Below are 7,265 nucleotides of genomic sequence, written 5' to 3' on the forward strand. Positions count from 1 at the left end.
CTGCTTCCCTAGGATCTGATGTCAGGGAAAGGTAGAGCTGAGTGTCATACGCATACTGATGACACTTCATGCAGGCCCTCCTGATGACCTCTCCCAGCGGCTTCATGTAGACATTAAACAGCATGGCGGACAATACTGTACCTTGTGGGATCCCATAGGACAGAGACCAAGGAATTGAGCAGAATCCCCCAGCACCACCTTCTGAAACCTCCCTCAAGAAAGGATCAGAACCACTCCAATACACTACTCCCAATCTCTTTACCTGAGAGATGGTCCAGAAGGATACCATGGTCAATGGTATTGAATGCCGCCAAGAGGTCAAAACAAAACAAAACAAAAAACAAAAAAACCCACACCAAATTTTTGTGTGTGCTGAAAAACACAAAAATCGTGGTTTTTCAGTGAAGCACAATGGGGAAAACCAAATAAAAAGAAATAAAGGAGTCATTTTTGACCTTGAATGCCGCTGACAGGTCAAAAAGACATACCCCAAAATGTGGTTTTTCAGTGAAGCATGGTGAGGGGGAACAAAAAGAAATGAAGGAGCAACCAAGTGTTTTGGTTGATGGCAAGCAATGCAAAAAGGCCTGGCATCACCAACTGCCTCGTAGTCCACTTGTCTCTTCCAGATGTAATATAGTGCTTTGCCACTTTGCACTGTATGGTAGGGATGTGCCCGAAGACTCTTCGGCACCGGCGGGGTAGCACTTTAAGGGCGGGGGAGAGTATACTCACCCCCCCCCCCGCCGCGTTTCCCCCGCTGGCGCTCTTCAAAGTCCAAGCCCCTCGGGGCGGCAGCATTCCTCCCTGCCGCCCCGTTCCCCCCATTGGCCGGATATGGCTAAAAGTTGCGTGCACCCGTCATGCGCGTGCGCACACATAACGGGCGCATGCACGCTCGAAACTTTCGGCCACTTCCGGCCGATGGGGGGAACGGGGCAGCAGGGAGGAATGCTGCCGCCCCGAGGGGCTTAGACTTTGAAGAGTGCCGGCGGGGAAAATGCAGCGGGGGGGTGAGTACACTCTCCCCTGCCCTTAAAGTGCTACCCCCTCCGGTGCCGAAGCACCGAATCCCGTCCCAGCGCCGAAACGTTTCGGAGGCCTTTACAATGGCCTCCGAAACGTTTCGGGCACATCCCTACTGTATGGACTGGCAGGGCAATTCTATCCAAGCTAGCTTCCAGAGAATATAGCTTGTATGGAAGCAACCATTGCCTTAATGTGCTCTTTTCCCCCCTAAAGATGTTTTGCAAATAAATGCAATTAAAAGTATGAATAAAACCACGCAGCTAACACCAATGGTTGACATTTAGGGCAAGAGAGCAGCCTAATAGAACTTCCAAAGTTAACTGCACTGGTACAGCAGAGAAGATACAATTTTGGTGCCTTCCCCCTTCCTCATGAAGCCCTTTGTGCCATCCAAAAACATGACCCTGAGAGCAGCACAACCCTCAGATACATATTTTGTGGGGCCACAGAGAGCTTCCTGGGGAAGGTGTCAAAAATTGCCACTTCTCCACTGCACTGGTGTCGTTACCTTGGAAGGTTCGTTCAGTCTGCTCTCTTGTTGCAGTGGCGTTTCCTCACTCTGAATGTCAGCTAGCATTTTTCATTATATTTTTATAAATCTAAATTATATGGTTTTATGCCTACATACTGTTTTATGCTAGAAATGCCTAAGAAATAAATGCTATATTTCTTAGGCCTTGCTAGAAATGCCCAAGAAAGTAAACCTGATTATACTTGATTGAATCCACAGGGAGAACTAACCATACCAACCAAGACTGTAATACTTCAGTCAAAAGCAGGATGCTCTCATGCAGAGTATATGATTCAGAATCTGACCAAATCTTTACAAACAGCCTGGGACTTAATTATTGTGCATGTAGGAGATTACTATTTGACACATAGCTAGGACTATGTGGTCTTAATTTGCTTGCAAAATGTTTGCAAAACTTCAGCCAGAGATTGGGCCTCTTAATGCACCAGGAGAGTATTTTTAGTTAATTAGCTCATAACACCTCATAATTAGTTAGCTCTGAACAACTTATTGCCAGAAGCAACAGCTGCTCAGAATCTGGAACGGGTGTCCTTGTGCTAGCAATATGGGGATCCAGTTCCCAGGCAAGCAGTCCTGTGCCCTGCCACTATAGCCAGCACAATTATAAATAGGATTGCCATATTCTGGTTCTCCAAATCCGGGTGCCTAATTTGCATATTTTGTAAATTGGCCTGCAAATAATTTGCATATGTAAATTAGCAGTAAATTAGCTCCATTGTTTTGTATTTGCTCTGGATATCTACCAACAATCATTGGGGAAGATATCTTTGCCTGAACATTTTCCTTGACATATTAACAGCAACAGTAGAATAAAAAAATTTGTACAGCTTTTTAATTAAGGCTGCAATTCTGTACACACTTATTTGAGAGAAGATCTGATTGAAACCAATGGTGCTTACTTCTAAGTAGGCATGCATTGAATATAAAGCTAAGAAAGTCCTTCTGAGAAGCGGCTTCAAGCAGCTTCCACACAGAAAGAGCCCACACAGCCTGATACTTATGCATACTTACTCAGACAAAAGTCACTATATTGAGAGAAGCAGATTCCAGGTAAAGTGCATATAGAATTGTTGCCTCAGGCTGTGATCCTATGGACACTAACTAGAGCACAAGCACCATTTAACTTGCTGGGATTTACTTCTGAGTAAACATGCACAGGGTCAGGCTGTCAGTCAGCTTAAGAATGGGGTTGTGACCAGTGGTCCCTCTAATTTTTTTAATCTGTGTGCAGAATGAGTTTTGTTCTGGGTGGCAGTATCAAGGCTGTGTGCGTGCACATGCAATCATAATGTGGCCTTCCTGATTCAATCTGAGTGGGACCTTAAATGAACTGAGCGGACCTCTAAAAACTTGTGAGCGCGCGCACAAGCGCACGCCTTAGAGGGAACAGTGGTTGTGACTCCAGGATTAACTGTGCAGAAGCCAAGAACTGCGAGGTTTTACTGTGAGTTTGAATTAAAAACCTATGCAAAAAGTGGATTCCCCACCCCCACCTCCCGCGGGCCAGATATAAATCAAGCTAGGCTCTAACACTCAATGAAAAACCTGAATCATGTGTAAACTGTTCCCCAGTATCTTGCACAGACTTTGGCACAAATCTGGCTGATGTGTGAATGCACACCCTCAATTCCGGTGGAGAAGTGAGCGAAAACTAAGACCCGTTTGGGAATGCTCCATGTGATGGAATATTAAAGCCTGGTCTTAAAGTTCAGAATGAAGGAATAGCTGGGAAACGACAGCCAGATTCCGTGAAAGGCTCCATGTATTCGCTGTTCCATTTTGTTTCCTTCATTTTCATTTGACTACTTCCCACCATCTCCATATTTCTCTAGAGGCCCTTTGTTTAGAAATTCACTCGATTCCCTCTTGTATTCAGTGATGCTCCTTGCTTCAGGGGCCCTTTATAGTAGTTTATTCCAGATGCTCCTAACCTCTTAGTGTAAAATAGTTTTGCCTTAGCAGTTTTTTCCCTTGTTTCCACCTTTCCATTTTTTAGATCACAGCTTTTCATTTCTCTGGTCTTGCAAGTGTAAGGAGCTTGCTTGGATCAATTTTATCAATCCTCTTCATAATTTTTAAAACTTCAATTGGGTTACATGAAGTCTCTTCTTTTCCACTGAGAATACAATCAACTTTCCCAGTCTTTTCTCATAACTTAAATCGTTGAGCTATGGTATCATTTGTATAATTGCTCTACATAGCTCCCCTGAAGAGCAATTAAACCTTTTCAAGGATATGGTGGCCAGTACTGTATAAATTACTCAAGGTAAGGGTCTTAAAAAGTACCTCAAATAGAAATAACTCCATTTCCTTTGATTTGTACAGGAATTTCCCTAGCATTATTAATTTTTAGCTTCAGTTGCAAACTGAACTGAACTATCCAATAAAATATAAAACATCGTATGTGTGTATAAATAGATAAAATTAAGGGCAGATACACTCTGGTCACATGATGTGACAGCTTGTAGAAAAGGCCAAATTGTGGGTGGAAGGAGAAGGGCTGGCTGCTTAAATGGCAAGTTAAACGTGACATATTAAGGCATAACAGGCCTCCTTTGACCTTCTTAAGGTTCATGGCAATTCTGAAATGAAGGTGTGGAATCAATTGGGCCATGATTTCAGGAATACAAAAGAAATACAGTTAGAATGCTGATTATTTTCAGAGCTACATCTATTATTGCCCAACACGTTTGATTCTGTAGTGTTCAGGGCCAAAGTGTCTTCTTTTGAGTCCCACTTTGCTTTATGTCATTTATTGGCACATTTGTCCTAAACGTTTTAAGGTCTTATCTTCCCGGGACATCATCTGTTATGTTTTTTCCAGAGTACTTGGTGGTGAAGCAATGTTTGGAGCAAATAGTTAAATTATTTCTCATTTGACAGCAGCAATAGTCAGATCTTCTCACACCCCACTGAATGCATGAGGGGGACATAGGAATGTGTCTACTGGCCCCAATCCTTTATGACATGTGTTGGCATGAAGTTGTGAAAGGGGAGCCTATGCATGTTTGATCTGCAGAATTTCCGATTCTGTGGAGAACTTATGCTTTAAAGGTGTATGAATCTAGGCTTTCTGTTCAGACCTGGCCAACAGGTGGAGGTCTGGGGTGGGGCCAGCAGTCACACCAATGTCAAGAGTGGGCCATTGGGCATGATCCCCTCCTCCCTTGATGCATTCACTGAACATGTAGAGCAGGAAATTTTGTGTAGGACCATATTTCTGTCAAGTCACAGGTTCTTAACCTTAGGTAATGGAGTTGTTGGATGACAAGTCCATCATTCCGAGCTACAATGCACCCCCCTCTCATGTTTTAGATGTGAATGAATACACATGCCTACCCCAAGTCCAGACCTTGGTGAAAGGATATATATTAAAAAAGGTCATATTTATAAAGTATGCCTAAGTCCTCCTTCCCTTCCAAATTGTAAATGCTGATATCGTTCAATCTCATTGCCCCATTTCTTACTGGTAATTAGTCTTATAACTCAATGAGTTATAGCCTGAACCGCTAGGGCAGGTCATGTTTTGTACATTCTCAGGTGTCCTCTCAGAAAATGTTTCTCTTTCTTCTCTTTTCCAGATCCCATTCCATTTCTCCACTCGTTGGAATAAGCAGAGTGGCATCAACTGCCAGGTTGGAGTGCTACCCCCAACCCCAAATTTGAATCAGTATGGCATACCAATCTCTGTTGCCTGTTGTAGGGACGTTACCAGAAGCATACTTGACAGTGGGTGGGTTAAGACGACCCAAAGAAAGTAAGTAGGAGGGAACCAGAGGTTCCTGGTGTGCATGTACTCCTGGTGCCAACCAGTACTTCCAGTCCTTTTGCAGCTTTGGAGAACTTTGGGTGAAACTACCATCTGTGGGATTATGACTGAATGCCTTTAAGTTAGAATCCCCCCTAAACATAATTGTTCATCCCGCAATTTCCATGCCATCCAAACCTGACAAGTCAGATTGCCAGTGACGGGTTCCTGCTGCTGCCCGACATTGTCTGCCTAACTTCAACTCTTGGTTACAGATGTTAGGTAAATGTTGGGTGGCAGAAGGAACACGACATTGTCAACCCAAATTTCCAGGTTTGGACAACATGTAAATGGCTGGAAGTACTGGATCGCACTAGAAGTGCACACTCACCAGGAGCTTACGGAAAGTGTTTATCATTTCGGCAGATGTGCTTCTCAATTTTCAGTACTCATCATCAGCAATTCCTATAATCAAAGATTTAGCCTGGGATGGGGGCATAGCTGAGTGGCAGCTATGCACGCCACTGCTATGCATCTGCTTTGCATGCAGAAGATCCTGTGTTTAAGCCCTGACATCTCCAGGAGCTTTCCCAGAAAGCAGGCTTTACTGCAGGTTTTCTGTGAGGCTTTACTGCGAGTTCAAAGTTGCCCAAAAAAACCGACACAAAAAGTGGATTATTTACCCAGATATAAATCAAGCTACACTCTAACATGCAATGAAAACACGAATTGTGTGTGAAGTGCTCCCTGATAGCTTGCAGGGACTTCGGGGTAAATTTGACCCTATCATGAAGGGAGCAGAGGCTCTTTGAGCCTTGAATCTCCATAGGACTGTACCTTCATAAGTTAGGCCATCCATCTCTATATAAAGGGCACCACTGATGTAAGCCCCCCAGTATATCTATTTAAAAATAGAAATCATGCTTCTTGACTTCAGGGTAAATTTAACCAATATGTGAACACACACCTCCATTCTGGAGGAGATGTGAACTCAAAGCCAGGTGTGAAAAACTTCCAGGAACCTCTGGTCCCTCCTACTTACCTCCCATGGATTGTCTGAACTCACCTAGTCCTCAGTTGTCGCACCTCTGTGGGCATCATGTATGAATTTCTCATCATTAGTTATAAAATGAGGTGAGGCTCAAGCTCACAGCCTTCAAGAAGTCAGTCAGTGACTTACCATCAGACCACAGTGCTCTCCACTGGGTGTTAACAACTGAATATCTTTGCAAAGCACAGCCGCTGATTCTTCATCCAGGAGGCAGCAATGACTCTGAATTGTTACTAGCAAACAGTGAGATCGCTGGTGGGCGGGTTAAGTTAATGCTTCTTTGATATCAAGGAAGCGCTTAAATAATTACCACTTGCGTCTTCCCATTCAGCAGCTGTCTGCTCTGCTGCATTCTTTTAAGAGACAACCTGTCTCCTCCTCCAGTTTCAAATCACTCTTGCTTATCCACAGGTTGCACATATCCATCCTACCTACATTTAGAAAACCATTAATTTACTCCTTAATCATCACCAGAAAGTCATCTCTTAAGTAGCTGTGCAAACATGAAAGCTCCCTTTAACATATGATTTCCACCCCCTTTCAAGAGAGATGTCTTGGTTTTATCTTGAAAACATAGTTGCCCCCCCGTAATGTCATTTATACCCTCACTACAAACAATGCTGTCTTATGGCATATATATATTTTTAAAGTGTGTCTGTCCTCTTAGTGTTGCCTTGAACTTTATTCCTGGCAGACAAATCACTGTCTTTGGGTGAGACAAATTATTCCTGCAGTGTATTCAGTTGAGTCTCCAAGTGCCAGCATGTTCTTACTCATTCTGAATACCATTGTCTTTTCACTATGTTTATCCTTTGATGTGCTCCATCACCAAAGGTCTAGTTGGTGTCTATTCTACAATGCTGCCTCCTGCTGTGTATTTTTCTGTCACAATGCACTCTTACTTC

Source organism: Hemicordylus capensis, chromosome 5 (assembly GCF_027244095.1).
Source record: "Hemicordylus capensis ecotype Gifberg chromosome 5, rHemCap1.1.pri, whole genome shotgun sequence".
Classification (NCBI taxonomy): Eukaryota; Metazoa; Chordata; class Lepidosauria; order Squamata; family Cordylidae; genus Hemicordylus; species Hemicordylus capensis.